The sequence below is a fragment of the Protopterus annectens genome, chromosome 10.part0, assembly GCF_019279795.1.
Source record: "Protopterus annectens isolate FY-2018-M chromosome 10.part0, PAN1.0, whole genome shotgun sequence".
NCBI lineage: Eukaryota > Metazoa > Chordata > Ceratodontiformes > Protopteridae > Protopterus > Protopterus annectens.
This window is the reverse complement of record NC_056744.1, coordinates 562,372,383-562,395,048: the sequence shown is the minus strand read 5'-3', so window position 1 is coordinate 562,395,048 and position 22,666 is coordinate 562,372,383.

Below are 22,666 nucleotides of genomic sequence, written 5' to 3'. Positions count from 1 at the left end.
CTGCTCAAGCAACAAAGACCTCCAAAGCAGAAACACAAGAAAACTTCACCCTCCAACACAACCCAAGTGGCACATAGCCCACAGACTCAGTGTGCCATTCAACCACAGTCCATAAGGCAAAACAACATACCCAACACACTAGTCATAGGTGACTCTATAGTCAGGCACACTGATGTTCCACTCACCAGGCTAAACAAGGAGAAGGTTACTGTCAGCTGCCTGTCGGGAGCCAGGATCCACCACATAACCCACTCACTCAGGTCACTCCACAACAAGTACAAATATGACTTTGTCATTGTCCATGTTGGTGTGAATGACCTGAGACATACCTCCCTGGACTACATGAAAAGAGACATGGAAGAGCTCTCCGATCTTGTAGCCCAGGCAGGTATGACCCTAGCCCTGAGTGGAATTCTGCCATCACCCAGAATGATACCGCAGTACAAGGACAAAATGATTGACTTCAACAATTGGCTAAGCTTCTGGTGTCATTCTAAGGGGATCCAGTATCTGTCTGCCTGGGACGACATGGTCAACAGACCATGATGCTTTGCCAGAGATGGCCTGCACCTGTCATCCTGTGATTTTGGATACTGGCTAAGGCTCTTGCCACCCCTGTAGTGCCTTTTTTAGGCAAGGTTCAAAAGACAGATTCACCACTGTAACAGGAACAGTCAAGCAAAGACTGAGGGTAATGCTACTCAATGCTAGAAGTCTAAATCTCAAAATGCACTCACTCGAGGGACTCCTTAAAATGGAGAATATCGATACTTGTGCAGTGACTGAGACCTGGTTCAAAACTCCAGAGGGCACCCCTGCACTACCAGGCTATAACTCATACCGCACTTGTCAGCCATGTAACCTGGACCGGAACACCAAAGGCGGAGGTGTGTCCATATTCATTAAGGATATCCACACATCCAGGCTAGTTGCTCAGTATCCGAGGTTATCCAAGTGCAACTAACTCTGTGCAAAACTGCAATCAAATTGTAGCTTGCTAGAGATCCTCCACCATGCCCTAGGATTCCCACTCCTCTTTTCTTGATATATTGGAAAATATTAGGGTTCAACCAAACACCCTAATAATAGGCGATTTCAACTACCCCACCATTAACTGGGAAAACTACTCATGTACCAACTCCTTTGCTCAATGCTTTCTGGAATTCATAAATTCCAATGCCCTGGATCAATTTATCCACACCCCCACCAGGGGCAACAGTATCCTAGACCTATTCATTGCCAACACGAGTAGCCAGTGTTCCACACCTGAAGTCAACTCCTCGTTGGTCTGATCCGACCATAAGCTAATCACCTTAGATATCCACATCCCACCCCCACCACCCATTAAGGAAACCATGGTAAAACATTTCTGCAAAGCCAAATTCATGCTTCTTAAGGCATAAGTGGTGAATTCATGACACCCATGCAGATGTACAATACAGTTACGACTGCTGAATTCTGCACAAATGCACTCTATAAGCACTTACATGAGTGCATGGATTGTGCTATTCGAAACAGAACCAAGACGCTATCCTCCAAAAAAAAGGAAGCCAATCTGGTGATCCCCTGCCATAAACAAACTGTAGTACAGAAGGAAGAAACTGTTACAAAAGAGAATAAAATCCCATGAGTGGAGGAGCTCCCTGGTCAATCTCAGTAAGAAGCTGAGGTCCGTTATAACATCCTCCAAAGCTAGCTATGAAAAGAAAATTGCCACTGATTCTAGGGACAACCACAAAGCATTCTATAGCTATGTCAAGAATCTCAATGGCAACACCCAGATCTGCTCTGAGTTACAGCATACAAAATACAGAACCAATTGATATTGACAACATCCTGGCAGATAGGTTCAGGGCTAACTTTACCCCCCTATCACCCCCTAAAGGGCACATATCTATACAGGAAGAATGCAGAGTCCCTGTAATCACAACTATGCACGTAAAAACTACACTCTCTAAAGCCAAAAAACACAGCATCCATGTGACTGGACAACAGCCCAGGCTGCGTTTTACACAAACTTCAGAATGAACTAGCTCCCCACCTAAGCACCATGTTCCGTCATAGCCTCACATCATGCTTCATGCCCACTGAATGGAACACAGCAACAGGTATCCCACTCCACAAAAGGGGAGCCACCACTAATCCCGGGAACTATTGCCCTATTAGCCTTACGAGCCTGGTCTGCAAGGCCATGGAAAGTATCATCATGGAACTCATAAATAAAGGTATTGGTAACCTCCAAACTCTGGATCCCACCCAGTTTGGGTTTGTGAAAGGCAGATCATGCCTCCTGAACCTGATTGACTTCTTTGAGGCAGTCACCAAAGCCGTACCAGGGTAAGGTGGTTCACACAGCCTATCTTGACCTCGCCAAGGCTTTTGACACCATCTCCCATTCTGGAATTTTAGCTAAACTTACTAAACTAGGTATAAATCCTTACATCACCACAACTGGCTCACTGACAGAACCCACACTGTAAAAGTTGCAGACTCCAAATCTGACTTCAAACCAGTGACAAGTGGAGTACCACAGGATTCAGTTGTGGGACCTCTCCTGTTTGCTATCTACTTCTCTGAAGTATGGGCTAACAGAGAAGGCCTCCGGTTAACAAAGTTCGCAGATGACTACAAACTAAGAGCCAGAGTCGAGTCCCCAAATGATGTGGACATCCTACAGAAGAGCCTCACTGAGACAGATGCCTGGTGTCAGAGCCATGGTCTCAACCTCAATGCCAAAAAGTGCATTGTCATCCCCTTTGGTAAAATCTCTGTACCCAAGAACTACACCATAGGCAGCAGTCTACTTAACACCAAATGTGTGATAAGAGACCTTGGGACCCAGGTGGACAGTAGTCTCTCCATTGATAATCACATCACCACAGTAGTCAGGAAGCCCTTCTAAGTGGCAAACCTCATCACAAAAGGGTTCTCATTCAGAAAAAAAGAGGTCATTGTTCCCCTCTACTCGACACTCATTAGACCCATTATAGAGTACAATGCCTTTTTTGGAATGTACCTCACAAGACTTCTGCAGCAGCTGGAAAGGCCACAGAAGTACCTCACAAAGAGGATTGCTGGCTTCAAACAGATGCCCTACACTGACCGTCTCAAAAAACTCCAGCTTTACTCCGTAGCATATCGCCTACTCCGAGGTGATCTCTGCCCAACATATAAAGCTATGTCAAACCCAGAGCTGTTGGACATGCTACACCTAAAGAAATCCCAATCCCTCTGAGCTACATGCTCTAGGGACCTAAACCTTGTCACCACAATAAACAGGACATGCTGGAGGGATAGATTCCTGTCCCAGAGACTTCCCATACTCTGGAACAAGCTACCCATCTATGTCATGCCAAGTTCCTCATTAGCAGTCTTAAAGAAAAATCTTGATAAGTGTATGGGAAATAGGAAATACACCCCGAGGATCACTTCTGTGACTCTGCTCAATAGTGGCACAGGAAAATAACTTTCTTCAGTGGCGTACGCCAGGGAACCTTGTTGGCTAGGCTTACATAAGCCCTTTGGCTGATAGCCTAGTACTTACCTATGAACCTATGTCTATGTTCTAGCACTTTTAGATTTATTTTTAATGATTATGTAGTAAATGGATTTATCATGTGTAAGTGACTTATTTATGTGGGTGTTGTATGTCCAATGCCTGAATTACTTAATTTCAATATTTTGATACTCAGTTTTGAGCAATTTTGAGTTTTTGTGATGTCAGTGTTGTAGGTTTGTTGATACCACACTTAGCCATGTGTTGATTTGACCATCTAATATAGATGCATATCTCCCTCCCTCTCTCTCTCTCTATGTATATATATATATATATATATATATATATATATATATATACACACACACACACACACACACACACATATATATATATATATATATATATATATATATATATATATATATATATATATATATATATATATATATATATATATATATATATATATATAAACATGTATATACATCTCACCCAGCCCACCCCCCCTCCCCACACTGAATCTACTGTTTGGATAGCAACACTGTGATTCCAGACCTTAGAGGTGAATGGTAAACTGTTATTTAAAACAGCTGTAAGTCATGATCTGATCACTGTCTTTTAGGGTCTAGAACCCAAAGAATACACATCAGCTAAAAACTGAAGTAAATTCTCAAGTTATTTGTTTTCCTCAAAAACTCTTGTCTTATTTCTCTAAAGCCTCTGTGTTTCAACAATCCTCATGTGTTGAGTCCAAGGATCCTGAGAAGATATTTGCCCATGTCTACCCTCTCACTGATCTTGGCTCATTCTTTTGATTGCCAGTGACTTTGGGTTCCTTGCATTAATTTTCATCCTTCATGAATTGTTTATGGGGACTATTTTTATTGGTCCCCCTTGGGACATTATTTTTGCTGTCCCAGCCCCCAGTGCCCTACATCCACACCAGGTCTACCAGCTTGTCTTTTGTACCACTGACTGGACTTGCTGCAATATCACTGAGGCCAGTTGTGGGTCCTTAGGTCATTCTTGGGACTTGTCCATCTCTGCTTCTGTCCTATATTTTTTTATATTCAAACTCACTTCCCTGTCTCACCTCCCATGCCCATCAGTTATGCTCCAGGTCAATGCCCTTCTTTAAGCTGTGCCTCCTTTAAGGGATCATTAGCAGTATGCACCCTCACATATCAGGGATGGGTATGCCTATTTCTTCCTGCCACTCTCCCAGTTTCCCGAGCAGCTAATCAAACCCAGGTCAACTGGGTCATATTTAGGGAAATAAACCTCTATGCCATTGGAGTGTTCTTGTGTTGGGGGATTGTTTTGGTCATATTGCTGGGTCTTGGGTATCTTGGATTGTTGTATATCATCTGGGGTTGTCCAGGAATAAGGCTTTTCTTTGATATTTTCTTAATTTGCTCCAAACTGAATTTTGCCCCTCCTAGACCTGTCCTTTCATTTACATCTGGGGAGCTTCCATGAGGCAATTTCATCTTACTCTGGGAAGGTGATTTAGAGGAGAAAAGCATCTCTGCCATTTTTTCTTAATCAGTTCCTACTCAGTTTCTCTCTCTGACCACTAATTATTGTTCTTGTCTCCTTCATCCTGTACAAAGGATAACTAGGATTTGAGCCCTGTACAAAATGCTTAACTTTGTTTTGGTTGTGTAAAAGAGCCATCCTTTTCAGCTACAAGTATCACTGGATATATTGTAGACAAACCATAATTTGTTCATTCTTTTTTAAAGGTTAGCATACCTTGAGACAGTCCACGTAGCCTTTGTATGGCATCCACCAAAAGTAAAAGGGTACTACACTAGCCAGTCTCTCCTGCTTGCTGAATGGAATGGAATAAGCATCTGCTGAAATAGATGGCCATTTATGGATGGAGATACTATTCAGTAGACCCAATTGATGTCACTGAGATAACTTTACATAATATAAATTCAAAAAAGGAATACAGGTCCTGATCTGATATTGACCAGTACTCTAGTTACCTTTACAATAATTCTGTGTGACCTATTTCCAGATACTCAGTTTTATTTATCTGGGCAAAGATAGCACCAGCAATCTTCTGATATTTGTTTGCATTTTCATTTATTTTGTCTTGTAGGGTTTGAACAACATTTTCATCCTCCACCTCATGTTCTAGACATCCTTTCAGTGATTTCTAGATATTTGTATAGGCCTCTAAGTTCTCAGCTACAATCAAGAGACATTCAAAAACTCTATCAGAGGCCTTTTTAAAATGATCTACTAAATCGTCAGAATCCTCTAAATTCTTAGACACAGGATCCATATTAACTACTTCTACAGGGAGTATACTAACTTTACAAATGTTAAGAAAATAAGCCCAAGACATGTGAGAAAAATGAATTAATTGTCCATCTTACATTGGGCCAACTATGCCCTTTTTAAGTGTTAAAGTGGGATTTGGTAAAAGGCAGGTCTACAAAGAAAGCCATATTTTCCTTACTATGAGATGATCATATGAATAACGGGGGAAAGCCCTTTGCATATTTCTTCCAAAACTCCTTTAATACAACATCATTTTTCCCCAGCTTTAATGGCTGGACTTCAGTGGCTATGTCATTCTAGCTGACACATATTCATCTCTGTAACCTGACAGCAGTGCCCTCCCCTACCTACCTTGGCCTTACAGTCGTGATAAACTACAGTAATATGATAAGATGCAATGAGAAAAACACAACTATACTTACTGTAAACCTCAAACAACATGGTGCAAGAGAAAAACACAACTATATTTACTGTAAAGCTCAAAACCATGAGGCAAGAAAAAAACACAACTATACTTACTGTAAACCTCAAACAACATGGTGCAAGAGCAAAACACAACTATACTTACTGTAACCCTCAAACAACATGGTGCAAGAGAAAACACAATACTTACTATAAACCTCACAAAACATGGTACAAGAGAAAAACACAACTATACTTACTGTAAACCTCAAACAACATGGTGCAAGAGAAAAACACAACTATATTTACTGTAAACCTCAAAACCATGAGGCAAGAAAAAAACACAACTATACTTACTGTAAACCTCAAACAACATGGTGCAAGAGCAAAACACAACTATACTTACTGTAAACCTCAAACAACATGGTGCAAGAGAAAAACACGATACTTACTATAAACCTCACAAAACATGGTACAAGAGAAAAACACAACTATACTTACTGTAAACCTCAAACAACATGGTGCAAGAGAAAAACACGATACTTACTATAAACCTCACAAAACATGGTACAAGAGAAAAACACAACTATACTTACTGTAAACCTCAAACAACATGGTGCAAGAGAAAAACACGATAATTACTATAAACCTCACAAAACATGGTACAAGAGAAAAACACAACTATACTTACTGTAAACCTCAAACAACATGGTGCAAGAGAAAAACACGATGCTTACTATAAACCTCACAAAACATGGTACAAGAGAAAAACACAACTATACTTACTGTAAACCTCAAACAACATGGTGCAAGAGAAAAACACAACTATATTTACTGTAAACCTCAAAACCATGAGGCAAGAAAAAAACACAACTATACTTACTGTAAACCTCAAACAACATGGTGCAAGAGCAAAACACAACTATACTTACTGTAAACCTTAAACAACATGGTGCAAGAGAAAAACACGATACTTACTATAAAACTCACAAAACATGTTACAAGAGAAAAACACAACTATACTTACTGTAAACCTCAAACAACATGGTGCAAGAGAAAAACACGATACTTACTATAAACCTCACAAAACATGGTACAAGAGAAAAACACAACTATACTTACTGTAAACCTCAAACAACATGGTGCAAGAGAAAAACACAATACTTACTATAAACCTCACAAAACATGGTACAGGAGAAAAACACAACTATACTTACTGTAAACCTCAAACAACATGGTGCCAGAGAAAAATACGATACTTACTATAAACCTCACAAAACATGGTACAAGAGAAAAACACAACTATACTTACTGTAAACCTCAAACAACATGGTGCAAGAGAAAAACACAACTATATTTACTGTAAACCTCAAAACCATGAGGCAAGAAAAAAACACAACTATACTTACTGTAAACCTCAAACAACATGGTGCAAGAGCAAAACACAACTATACTTACTGTAAACCTCAAACAACATGGTGCAAGAGAAAAACATGATACTTACTATAAACCTCACAAAACATGGTGCAAGAGAAAAACACAACTATACTTACTTTAAACCTCAAAAAACATGGTGCAAGAGAAAAAAAACACATATATACTTATTGTAAATCTCAAAAACCATAGTGCAAGTGAAAAATACAACTACACTTCCTATAAACCTCAAAAAAATAAAAACATGGTGCAAGGATAATTTTGTGGAAGGCTGCAGATGTTTCACTTCTGCTTCCATTGCCATGTGCATTCTATTTAACCATAAAGACAGGATTGTGTTTTCTTAAATATGGTATCAAGCAGGAAACAAGTGAAAAAATATAAATTCAAGTAACATAGTCCCTAACAAGTGTAATTATTACTCCTGTAATTTTTACTGCATAGTTTGCTTGGTATAATTATTGTATAATTATCTTACTCACTTCCTCCTATGACATCACTTATGTGCATTACATGTTTGTACTTGGATTTGAAAAACGTTTGCTTTTATTGTTGTAGAAAATGAGAGAGTTTAAAACACAGTAATTTTAGAAGAAAGAATAACATAATGCAATGATTTAAAGATATGGACAAACTAGATAGGGTGTACAGCAAACCTTTTGTTAATTTCTTTTAGAGTCCAGATTAAAAATGCCCATCTGGGTCATGTATCCTTATATTTAATCTACCTAGACTGTTTTTCTGCATGCTCATGTCTATTCTAGAAGTTGAGTTTTCTTCACTGAAAGTTCTAACATTATGTTTGAGAATGTCAACCCTTCTGTTAACTTCTGTTAGGCTAAGTTGTATGATTTTAATGGAGAACATGTGTAAGCAATTTTAATATTTGAAGTCAAATTAATGAAAAAAAAAAAAACTAAATTGTGACCACTGTACCTAAAGCTATACAATTGTAGGTTCATATGATAGCATGCAGATGTTTCACCATCCTAGTGTGGTTAAGAGAATTCAGTACTGGACAGCTAATGTCATTGTACACAGCAGTTGCTCTTTCTGTTGTGTGATAGTTAAAAACAAGATGCACTTCTGGACTCTTAATGAGGAAAACGGTAAAGAAATGTATAGAGTAAAACTGTATGCTCTCTTATGTCCACAGATCAAAAGTAACACATTCTTATTACCATAGTAATCATTTGAAACATATGATTCTGCAAACACATATAGTATGGGATGAATAGAGGTTGATTTTGTAGTACTTATACATGCATGGGAGTACACACACACACACACACACACACACACACACACACACACACACACACACACACACACACACACACACACACACATGCACATACGCATATGCAATCACACCCACACACGCACACATGCACAAGCACGCACACAAACGCACATGCACACACACATACACACACACATGTGGACACACACACAAACACACACACGCACATGCACACACGCACGCACACACACACACACACACACACACACACACACACACACATGCACATACGCATAATCACACGCACCCACACACGCACAGGCCCGCATGCAAACGCACATGCACACACACACATACACACACATGTGCACACACACACAAACACATGCACACACATGCGCACACACACACACACACACACACACACACACATACACACAAGTGCACACTCATTACATCTTTAATATGAGCATGTAGCAGATGTGTAGAAGAAAAGGATAAACACTACAACCTATTTATTCTGATGCCTTTAGTGGTACAAAATCCCGATAAGATGAATAGCCACGTATCACCTACTGCTGCTTTAAAAGAAGAAGGGTGTTTTTAATATGTGACTTAACCTTGAGTAGTTGCTTTCTGCCTGAGCTTTCATGGTTCACTGCACAATGTGGTTTTAAATATTCCTGGGTCTGTTTTAATGTATTGCAAAAATATCTTAAACAATGCACACTTTTTCCAGCAAAAGAAAATCATTTGGCATTGCATTTATCTTAGCTGAGCCACAAGCTGTTCTACAGTGTATGTTTCTTATGATCACAGTGAGATGTAGACACTTTTTAAGGTTCACAGAACATGTACAAGGCTCTGTGAATTGACGTGATTTATTCAGCTGTAACAATCCCATTAAAAGCCTACTGCTTTATTTTCAAGGTAGTATTATATATGATATGCTGAGTGCATGTTAGTGTAAATTTCCTTGACCTATTCAGGGTATGAACAGTTATCTATCTGTGAACATTGGCGTTATTACTTGTAACAAAATAAAAATGATGGAAGAGAAGGAGATACTGTGTCACTTTATTCCATTTTTATATCTAAGGGAATATAAGGCGTTCTCCTCCCACAGTAAATATGCTTCAGCTCTGGATAATCTTTTACAGGAAACATAATTAGGTTTTCTATTTCTGTAGCTGACATATTAAATATGTTCCCTTCTGCACTCAACAAAGTGATTGATACTGGAGTGTGTTTACTACAAGTATAGCACCATTCCAGCTTTGTCACTGTACAGTGTAATGTTTGATGTGGTGCCGAAAGTCAGAATAAATCTTTCCTAGGTGTGGATGTATAGATCCCTTTTTCTCTTCATAAGTAAATATATATGCTAGGGAGCCTAGGAAGTTGTGAGCTACCCATTAATTGCAGCTGTAATGATCCATTTCTGGACGCAATATATTTGCTAGTTTTTCTCCCAACAGAAAGTTTGACCAATGAGCATGGCATGAGAGGGAAAGAAAGGGGAATTTCCATGACATCTGTGTTCCATTAAGTTCTACAAGTTTGTATATGTGGTCTGTAAATAAGACCTCTTTATTTGCTTTTCTTTTACTCACCACTATTAAGAAACACCAAGAAAAATTATATCTCCTTGTATTTGAAATAACACTCATTCAAAGTTTGTTCAGAGTAATGCCTACTGTTTAGAAAGTCATAATTTTATAATAGATGACACTCGTCTGGCACACGCACTCTGCAAGTCTCCCTACCTGCCAGATGAACTACAGAACTACAGATAACAGTATTCAGTCAGTACATTGTGCTGAATGACTTGTGATGTGCGTGTTCCTTCATGCTTTTTTATAAGTAAACCCTAGGGATGATATACATTTTCAGGCATATTTCATAATCAATGAAATGCCATACTCCCATGGAAAGTCAACCTTCATTCACAGCATTGTTTACATTAACTCTGTGAATAACAAAATCAGATTGATGGTTAATGTTTACCTTTCAGCTACAACACTTTTCTTTTCAAGGACAAGTTTAATGGAAGGAAAATATTGATCAAATTACAGAAGTAGATTTAAATGCAGAGAAAGTTGAGACAAAAGTGAAAAAAATAAGTGACATTAGAAAGTAAACATGAATAATTATAAAATAAGATCCAAAGGCATGGTAAAATAAACGGAAGGATACTTTGGGCTGGATTTAGAAAGGTATTGAGCACCATTGTTCAGGGCTTCCAATGGGAAGGAGAAAGCAGTGCATTGCTGTAATATCGCAGTTACAGCACTGATAGATGAAGGAGTCAGCAAAATCCTGCTATATCAGAGAAAACAATACCAGGGGAATAAAGCAATTGCATTACACAAAGTGACTATAATAAACAAGGGGTTAAGAATATGGGTACACAATTCATTTGCTCTCTGTTTTATACATTTCTACTGGTTAGTGTACACTGGAGTAAGAAGAGTATTAATCCATTTTGTTTTGTTCTACTTTTGAGATTGTGAACATCTGGGCAAGACTTCCAATCACTGGCAGCCCACAACACACATCTCAGGAGCCAGCATGAGAGCAGTGCTACTGTTTTGCTTCTGGTGAGAGAAGGAGAAATGGACACTGATTCCTGAGTGTAGCTGCAGTGAGCCCAGCAGAAAAAGTCGCCATGTAGTAGCCAACAGGTGAATCGACAGTACTTATCATTCTTGGCTAACCTACAGAGTGGTTACATTAGCGAGTCCTTGCCGAAATTAGTTTACTGGTTTCTTTTGGTGGCAGAAAAAGGTCCCCAGGGTAATTATGGGTATTATGTCCTACTGACACTAAATTTAAGTGTCTTGCTATTGGCTGGTGGGCTCTACTGAGTTTTTTGTTATTTTCTGTGTTATAAATAAAGTGATTTAGCATGATGATGCCCAGCATGTAGTGACACGGCACACTGTACTGTACACACACAGGCATTTAGAGCCTTAACTTTCTCTATACAACCTACTTCCTCAGTTCCTATTGTGGATTAAATAGTCAGTAGCTGAGAAAAGAGGTTGTGCTTTGCACTACATGGTACATTGTTCATTGTATGTACACTTAGATTGCTTGTTTTTGACATATATAACCCCTTCAGTGAATCAACTCCAAACCTCACAGGCAAAATTTTCTTCTGCAGTTCACATTAGTAAGCACCATGGATTTGCACTTTCCAACCATCTCTGTAGCCAGCCGGGTTCAAATGGGCATCATGAGACACTGCAGCAGTTGTCTCATGCTTACTGGTAACCTCCTATTACTTAACCCAGATGACACAGTGTGTGTGGGAGATGTAGTTACACAATGATATTGGAGGCAAAGCTCTCACACAAATCCACATCAAATAAGTAGGTTGCAGTCATGCACAACACCAGACTAAACAAAGCAAACACATCTCAGACCACACAGATAGGCCTTCATATGCTGAGGTTCTTAAATAACCAACCAAAACCACAAAAGCCTCCTAAAAGTAACCTAAGAAACAAGTATCCACAATAATGTCACAAATATGCAAAACAGGTGATGCCCACTATGGAACACACACATCTAAGAGTCACACTGACTCATTTCAAAAGCCCATAAGGCAAACCTCTATATGATTCAATATCCCAGTGATAGGTGACTAACATGGGAAGACACACCAATGCAATATCCACCAAGCTGTGTAAGGTGAAGCTTATGGTGAGTTGCCTATCAGCCACCAAGATTCCTCACATTATCGAAGCATGGACCATAAGTACACATTTGACACAGTTGTAATACACGTGGGGTAAATTACCTGAAAAGTACCTTCCTGTACTACATGCAAAATGGAACTCTCAGAATATGTGTCTGTAGTTGGTAGGAAGCCAGTATTAAGCAGAATTCTCCCATCACCCAGAAGTATGGTAAAATACCAACAAAAATTATTATTTTCAAGAAATGTCTTAGCTTCTAGTGTCACTAAAAGGGGTACATACATATTAAGCTGTGAGGATATGGTAGGTAGTCTTTACTTCTTTGCCAGGGATGGCCTGCACCACTTACCCCAAGGCATTTATATCTTGGAAAAATTATTGTCTACCCCTTTAGTATCTTGTTAAGCAATGTCAGTCTCCTATAGCTTCTGATAAAACAAAACACAATCTGAGTGACGTTAAAGTATTGATCCTCAATCCTTAACAAAAAAAAAAAAAAAAAAACCTCCACCCCCTTCAGTCATTTCTTACCCTAGAAGGCAACAATATATGTATCATTACAGAGATCTGGCTCAAGTAAAATAAAGTCACTCCTCCAGTGCAGGGTTTCAATGCCCATCACAAATTCATGCTCACTGAATTAAACAATAGCATTAAAGGCAGTGGTGTCTCAGTATTCCTGAAAAGGCATTTCACCTCCAGACACATTAGATATCAACCTGGAACTCCTTTATGTCGAACTTACTATAAAGAAAAGCCCTTATCAAATCACAGCTAAATATAGGAGCCCCTCTATATCCCCCTTGACTGACACCTCTTATGGATCCCTTTAAGGGAGTCCTAATACAAACAGGCTTTATAGTAAAAGAAAAAAAACTCATTGCATGCAAAAGTAAATGAAACTCTCAAGATGGCAAAAACTATTGTTACACTAAACAAAGCCAGATATGAGGAAAACAAAAGCCACTCAGGTGAAAGATAACCACAAAGATTTATTGGGCAAAGTAAGAAACCTCAGTGACAATGCCCAGTACTATGCAGAGCTAATAGTAAATGATATACACTCAGATCCAGTGGACATTGCCAATCTAATGGCTGACAAATTTAGCTCAATCTTCACTTCCCCTCTCCTATCCAATATTCCCAGATCACATACCAGCATCTATATCTCTCTCAAATCTCCCAAGAACAAGTCCTCAAGGTCCTATCTAAGGTCAAAAGCACCCCTTCTGTGGAGCTATACAACATATCAGTCTGCCTGCTGGTCAGCCATAAACATGACTTGCAAGACCTCCTACAGAGGCTATTTAATATCAACTACAAAACTAGCTTTGCACTGAATGAATGGAAGGCAGCAACAATTATTCCCTTGCATGTAGGTGGGGCTTCAATGGACCTGGGTAATTATAAACCTATAAACCTGACCAGACTTATTTGTAAGGCTTTGGAAATAAATAAGCATATAGATAACCTACAGACTCTTGACCCATGTCAGTTTAGATTTATCAGTGACAGATTCTACCAACCTAACCTGATGGATGTCTGTAAAAAAGTTACTGTAGTAATGAAAATCAATACACACTGCATATCTAGACACTGCAAAGGCATTGAACATCATCCCACACTCGGAAATCACAAATAAACTCTCCAAGCTAAATGTAAATCCCTGTGTAACTTATTGGATAGCAAATTGTCTCACAAATATAACACAGGAAATAAAGATAGTTGACTTCACTGCCACCAACAGATCTGTCAGTAGTGCTGTCCCCCCAGGGTTCAATCCGTGAGCCACTCCCTTTTGGCATTTACTTCTTGGAGGCCAAAGCTCATGTTAAGGGTTTGTTTTTGCCCAGTTTGAAGATGACTGTAAACTTATGACATCATAAACTCCCTACAGTACACCATGATCCTCCAAGAGGGCCTGTCTGAAACATGCTATATTAACAGGTCACATTATACATGCCAAAGGCTAATCAAAAGAATGCAACAAAATTAATAAATATGTCTTTTAGATCTGTAAACAAAAGAGTTTATCGCACAGCAAATAAACAATTTACAAGCATATAAAAAGAAAACAACTGCTAAAGAAAAAAAAAGATTCATAAACAATCAAACCAAACACACTCACAACAAATACACTCTGACAAATAATAAAATATTGAACAAACACCAAATAGATGCAGTGACAGTCTGTTACCCTGGTATCACTCTATTACCATTATGAGGGCCAGATCAGTTTCATGATTGTGTATGGTTTGTCTTGGCTTGCACCACTAATTTACACACACCCAAAAGTTCAGGGTGTTGAAGGTTTTGGATCTTATTGGTACAGCCCGTTACAGTTGTTCCACTGAAGAGGACTAGCACAATTTCTCATCTGCATGTTATGTAATAGGAGCTCCTAGAAGTCTTCTTTTAGAACACCCTATGAGATAACATAAGTTAGATGGAGGTTCAGATTGCATAACATGTGCATAGCGAGAATAAGTAAACTTGGCCATCCAATTCTTTCTGCACTGAACAATGAAATTCAGCCACTACTAGCATGATGTCATCTGGGAGGGTGGGATCCACTTAATTCAATATCTTGCAATGCCAAAGTATTGAATTGAATCGAGGGGTTCACGATGTACATACTAAAAATGAGATTCAGTAATATTCTGTGTTAAGGAATCTCATTACCCAGCTTAACTATAGTGCCAAAACTGCTTGAGGACTCAGTGGGTCACTTAGTCTAGCCAAAGTTCACAAGCAAATCTGCTCCACCTACATTTCAAATCTGGTATTGAAAGCAGAGAACAAGCCTGAAGCAGAAGGTCTGACTAGCAAGTGGGACAGCACAGCCATGAGGTTGCTCAGTGCAACAGCTCCATCTGTAAGCAGAATGGTGAACGCAGGCATGAAGGCCAGTATGATGTATCTGACAGAACTTGGGCTGCCATTTCAATAAGATGGTCAGTCTTAGAGGCTAGATCTGTGTCTATCATCTGTCTGCAGAACAGGTTACACTTGCATTGCTTTGCTTCAATATTTGAGTTTCCACAGAGTGAGAAGCCATCTGCTAAGGGTTATTTGACCCATAAAGTAGAAGTAAGTAACTAGAGTGGTTTGTAAGCTATTTGAAAAAGAAAGCTAATTGAGGGTAATGAGGTGTCAACACTGAAACAATGGCATTTTACTCCATAATGGCTAGCTCCAACCCTGCTCATGAAGGCCAGCATGATTGACATACCTGCAATCACTTTGTCCAAGAAGAGATATGGGGATTTATGGACACTGCCCACTAGAGGTTTCAGTCTATAAAAACAAAAAGAATAAAAAAAGTGAGCCATACTGAGAAGCATTTGAAAACAGGTCACACTACACACAACTGTTCATGCAAATGAATCCAGGTAGGCCTCCATGTGTCCTAAAATCTTCAGTACAGTCCACCTGTATGTAAAACTTGGTACTAAAGGCATTGCCACCTGGTATTGCCTACAGCACCTAGTTCCACAAACAAATGCAAAATCCACCTTGCTAAGAAGCAATTCCATTTCAATGAGCTTCAGCACTGACCCTTATTGTACATGACAAACATTGCCGATGCACAATGTTGAATTATTTGGTGAGGTAACCCTGATTCCCATTTTGGAATCTGGTGTAGAGTTTTGCCTCTGCTTATTAGCATAAACTGGATGGGGAATGGCAGAGCCTTATCCTTTGGACTCCTGTACGGAGTGGCGTGCTTAGTTTGGCATGTGTCTTTACTCCAAAGGCTTTTGAAATCCAGCTCATGGTGTGTTACCCAGAATATAAACTCTTCTGGAATCCAACTTACTGTCTTCAAATTGTTCAGTATGCAGGGAGAACACTCTCATTGGAATATTTACTTAATTTACTGTTAAGAATTACATGATTCATAGATAGTAGTCATCTAAAAAACTATTATTTTATTTTAACTATGATCATTTTAAAGAATTCTACAGGTCTACAAGTGCTTCATTTGTTTCAGAAATGTTAGCGTGCCAGATCTTTGTGTTTTCTGAGATACTATTTCCAGTCTACAAACCTAACTGGCAATGCTTAATGTTACTTTTAATTTTAGAGTAGCTCTCGTATTCCACATAAATGATGAAAACATTATACTAACTAGTGCTTTAATTTCAGCATTTGCATGGCTATTGTAGTGCGAAGAAGGGGGACTATTACAGTGGCACTGTTAACTACAAATGGACTACAGATGATAATTCCAGAGTAGCGACTGCAAACACCATACGTTGCTAGGCAAAATATCAGTATGATTGTTAAGTCTCTGTCATACTAAATATCCAACAATGGAAATATGTCTAAATGAAAATTTTTCTGTATTCTGCACAATGGGAAAAAAACTCACTATCATTTCTAAATGCTCTTAACTGTGATATGGGTTTTGTTACACATAAAGAAATGAAACTAATATTATACCTCCTTCAGTAAACTCAGTGTACATTTCTGATACTGCAACAGTGGGAAAGAAGATGTCAAGCAGCATGTAGTATTGTGCTATTTGTGAATGCCATGTCTTGATGTTTTGCTAACCTACACCACCTATGGCTTATTACATCACCCTTGAGTTTGAAAAAATACATAAAACTGCTCCATGCTTTTTAGAAACAGTAGTTAGGTACATAAAATTACTTTGGAGTTTGCTGAAAGGCCCACAAAGGATGTATAATTCCAAGCTCAGGTGCCAGAGTCAAAAGAATATTGCTGCAGTGTCTAATAACTCAATGAGCTAATGCAGCATTTTCAGAAGAAACCCCTCAGTTTAATTTTTGGCCATTATTGTTGTAAAATGGTGCTCATTCTTTCCAGGTAGTGGCAGGTTTTATAGCCCACTGGGGAGGTTTAAGGGAGTTAATGACATTCATTTTGTTTCTTGTGGTAACATAAAGCAACTAAAGTGAAAAGAAAACAGATTTTAATGCCCTGATTTAAATTATGACTTTTAAAAATAAAAATAAAATAAACAATCTTGTGAGAAATATTCTCTTGGGAAATGTGTCCCAATAATTAATCAGTAGCCTTTTAGTTAGTGCCAAAATTTTTAAAGGCAGCACTTATTTCTTTCATTAGCACATGCATGACTCCCCTATTGCAAAATCAATTTATCTATACAGGGCACTTGGCCTTTATAAGCCATAATCAAAGCAAACAATATGACTCTTTTTGTCTTTTAGGGCTAGGCTAAATCAACATGGTGAGAGAGGCAACTAAATGTCTTGAGCTCATTTCAGAATTTATGACCATTTGAAATGGAAAAGGAAAAGAGCTGTTTGAGAGAAATCACTGAAAGTTATTGCTGGACCATGAGAGATAGTGTAGTCTAGGGACCAGAACTGCCTAACATTCTGCATTTATTTGCCTAAGGATTAACTTAGAAAGCATTCTTTGTGGGGGGAAAAAAGCATCCCCTATACTAAAAAAGTGCGTTTTAACTATAAAGCATTTTTAAGGACAGCACAGTAGAGTCTGCCCTTAGACCGATATATATTTACACTTATTATCCCAATGAATTCATTTAATAATGTTATCATGGATTATTTTCAAGACTGATATTTGCAATACATATATCAAAATACATATTATATTTGGCTGTCATTCATTTGGTTGAAATTACAAATGCGAGAAGACATGAGTGCACATTTGTTAGAATCACATTTGGTTGAATGCAAGCTTCATAGAGAGTAGGTATGCAGGTGTGTGCAGGAAAAGGAATAATTGACTGAAAAGGTAGTGATTTTGAAACTGTGCAAATTATGTTGTAAGTAGTGTGTATGTGCAAGTGTTTGCTAGATAGGGTTAAAAAAAAGGACATATTTAGTGTTGTGCCTGATTGATGTTGTGGGTATTTTGTGGGGTTTTTTGCCTTGATTAGGGATACTTTTAGGGAAAAGGTTGTTGTTGTTTTTCTTTCGGCTTTTCCTGGTTAGGGGTCGCCACAATGGAACTCTGGTCCGCTAATGATTGGCAGTAGATTTTTACTGTGCCGAGGAGCCAGCTCGACGCTCAACCTCCAACAAAGGCACGCCCATTCATGCATGTCTTTCGAACGCTATTCGACCGTGGGGAGGACATGCAGACTCCACACAGAAGGCTCTCCAGCCGAGAATCGAATGGGAGAACCTCTTGTTGTGAGGTGACAATGCTACCACTGCACCACCGTGGCTTTAAGGTTATTAGTAATGTAATATGTAAAGTTAAGGGCAGGGAAGGGATAAAATTAGGGTTAGTCCATAAGTAAGAAGCCTTCCCCCACACCACCTTATTCTTGTGCTAATCCTAACTCCCCTTGTACAGCTGCCCCTATCTCTACACATTATGTTGCTAAAAACCTTTTCCCTTAACAGGTATCAGACAATACTTTGTAGGTGTGCTTTACTGATACCGAGTAGTGGCCAGTCTTTTATGATCCTTTCATTTTTTGTGTAACGTGTTATCGCAAGATATAGTCTATCAGTGATGGTATGATCATATATATAAAGAGACAGAGAATATATAATATATCTAGATATAGACAGACATAGATATATATACGTAGATACAGATATATACACACAAGTACACATTATATGTACTCATACAGTCTGCTAAGAACATGCGAGCATTGCTACAAGTACATTTTTTATTTAACACATCTACTAGAGTTTTCACTGACTGCTAAATATCCATTTCATATCTGATTATATGCATGTGCCATATTGACAAGTTACTAAGACTGACTACATTTCACTAACTCCACTTGTTCCTTAAGTTTATTCTTATTCCAAACACCTAACTTTAAAGACTTGGAAAGAAACTTAAGAAATAGAGTAATACACTGGTTGTTATTGCTGCCTTACAGTTCTTAGTCCTCTGGTCTGATTCAAGGTTGGAATGTCTGAGCAAAATCTGCATGCAGCTCTGTAGCATGGTTATTTGGTGCTTGGGCAGTTTCCCAGATGGTGCCTTTCGTCCACCCAAACTTGAGGACCAACAAAAAAAAAAAAAAGAAAAAGAAAAATGTATTCTGTAACTGTAAGTACACAATGAGCTGCTAACTGCAACTGCAAATGCCATACTGGCATTCATTAATGAAGCCATAATATTACACAAGACTTCTTAAATGCATGCTGATACTGCTTTTGCACCCCCATCTCAACCTGCAATCATGCCCTTAACAGTTTGTGCCTCGACCTGGGGCAGCCATCTTTTTGTCCCACAGTTAACCTCTGTATGTATGCATGTCTTTCTTCTGGCCAGTTGCATTTTTGTGACATGATCTTCTTTTCTTCCACATCCTAAAGATATTTTAAGGGATTTCAGAAGTACCTACACTTACCAAAAGAAAGAAAAACTGAATAGAAGAATAACGTTAACTTTCAGTAAAGATGCACCTCAGATTAAAAGGATGATTTGTGAATACTGACACATTTTGTCTAGTAATAGACTGGTGAGCAAGACTGTGGATCCCTGACCTTTATTTTTGTTTTCAAAAAAGATGGGGACATTAGGTATTATTTAGAAGGAATGTTCAACAAGGACAGTATGGACAGACTTGGTACATTTAAATGTGGGTCCCCTTTCTGTACCTTTTGTGAGTTCATGAGCTGCAGAGATTTTTTTTTCATTTTCCCCAGTATGGGTAAGAAATATAACAGTAAGGTGGCTGGGAACTGTAACAGTGAAAAGATGTTTACAGAGCCCAGTGGTCATTTTTTTTACATAGGAAAGACAATTTCTAAGTTTAAAGGATAACTAATGCACTTCTGAAATTAGAAATAGGCTAAGCAAGAATCCTGTTGGAAAGCACAACACTGCATCACCAGCTCATTCTTTTTTTCGCTTTTCATATTTTGGATATGATTTTGATGGGTCCACTAGAGGGGAAATGTTATGCCATTCTTGAAAAGAAGGAGCTGGAAAGGCAACTTCACTATAATGCCTACAACCTGCTTGGCATTAATTCTGCTTATTAAATTAAATGCATTTTTTGGCTTAGAAAACTGGACCGCAAATTATTTTATTAATGGCTTTGACATGACATGTTCGCTTCTTTTTTTACTTTTCATGGACATTTTTTGTGCCAGTATGTTTGATGGCTTCTGCTTGTTTTCTGTTCTGCTACAGCATATAAATATGCATAGTCGTGCATTTTTTCCACACATTTTATTCATTGTTGTTTCCCCCTATTTTTAGTGTATGATTGATTTTATGGAAGCTCAGTGTTGACATAGATCTCATGAAGCCCTATTGATGAAAGCACTTTTCCTCTTTTTGTTTGTTTATACACTTATGATTACAGTTTTTATTTTGATTGTATTTTTATCTGTGATGTTTCTTTATATATCAGCTTTTCCAAGCTTACTATAGTGAATGCTGTTTCACACATGCATGCACACAAACATGCAAACATACACACACACACACACACACACACACACACACACACACACACACACACACACACACACACACACACATTCTCTTCTTCACTTCAGCTCTGAGATTTTTTTTTGTTTGTTTCTTTTTATTTATTTTCACTTATTTTGGAAGGATCTTGTTGTCACCTATTCCTGTCTGGAGACAGACTAGGGATTAATTCTAGTTCTGCAGTTCAGCTTATCTGGACTTTGTTTCATTGGTATTCTTTATATCTTAGTTTGGATTGTCAAAACATAACTTGTGCTACATCAGGCTATCTTTTAGTTGTAGGCTAGGATCAATACTAAGTTTGAAGTCAACAATGATTTATGATGCTTTGTGCTTTTTATGTATTCCCTGTGCCTGGCTTGGACATCTGTGACTACAAGACCTTGGTTTGCATCTAAAGTCATTTGTGGACCTGTAAAGCTGATATAAGTTTTTTTTTTGCCCTTGCTCTAACAACCTCAGTGCTACTTTAAAATTCTGTGCTGCATTTACTGATTTTGTTGAATTTATCACTGTTTTACAGGCTGTATTTGTTAAAGCAATGCCATCTGTTTGTTACTGTGCTGCTCTTACATCATTTCTAACAGTATTCTGATATTTCCCAACCTCCTTTAATACTGAAAAAGCTGTTCTGAGCTTGCAAAAGTTATCCTGAGTTTGCCAAAATAATGTGAACTTATTTCCAAGGATTTCTGATACTGCAGGAGGTCTGAATTTGTTGTAAAGCATTTATACTACCCCTTGCTCAAAACCAGGTTGTTTTACATTAAGAAAGTTTTATTCCACTCTCTGATGGGAGCAGAGGGCTGATTCAACCCATCTGAATTGGGAAATCCTGGTTGAAGGCTTATTGTGTGTTTATCTGATTGGCCTGAGGGTTTAACTGTGTAAAAGTCATTCATCCTGCTGGTATAAGAGCTTCATGTTTCCTCATCACACAAACATGGTTACCTGTGCCTTGTATATATACAGTAAGCAAACCTCTCCAGTTTACAATCCTCTATAGGAAACAATCTCCATAGTCTCCCAGTGTTCACAGCTGCTCAAATAGCTGCCATTTTGTGCAGAGAGCAGCACCACTGCAGGTCATCTTATAGTATACTACTAAACACTCTCACTAAGATCTTTAAGCAATTCTCCCCTACTCCTTCCTATCTTCTAAGGATCTGGTATAATAAGTAGGCCCTTCACTATTATGTCTGTATCTGGCGGGGTGGATATGGACATCCTGAGGCAGTGTAGTAACTGCCTCACGTTCACTGATGACCATTTAATTTTAGAACAAATAAATACAGTGTATGAGCTATGTAGATGCACAATGTCACTGGAGGCAAAGCTCTCAGATATACACACAAAAAATGCAAACCAGGTTGTCGTCATTACACCCAAAGCACACACTACCAACATTAAGGAACAAACACATCAAGCCACATATGTGGAGGTATTCACATGTAATCTACCCAAACCTCCCAAGACCTCCTAAAAGCACACTCTCAAAAAAAAGCACTTCACACAGCACATAACTCAGAAAATCATAGTGGTCTAGCTTACAAACCCATAAGGCAACACACCACACAGCCAAACTTTCTAGTTATTAGGGATTCCATTGTAAGACATACTGATGTTCCTCTTGCCAGGCTTAACAAAGAGATGATC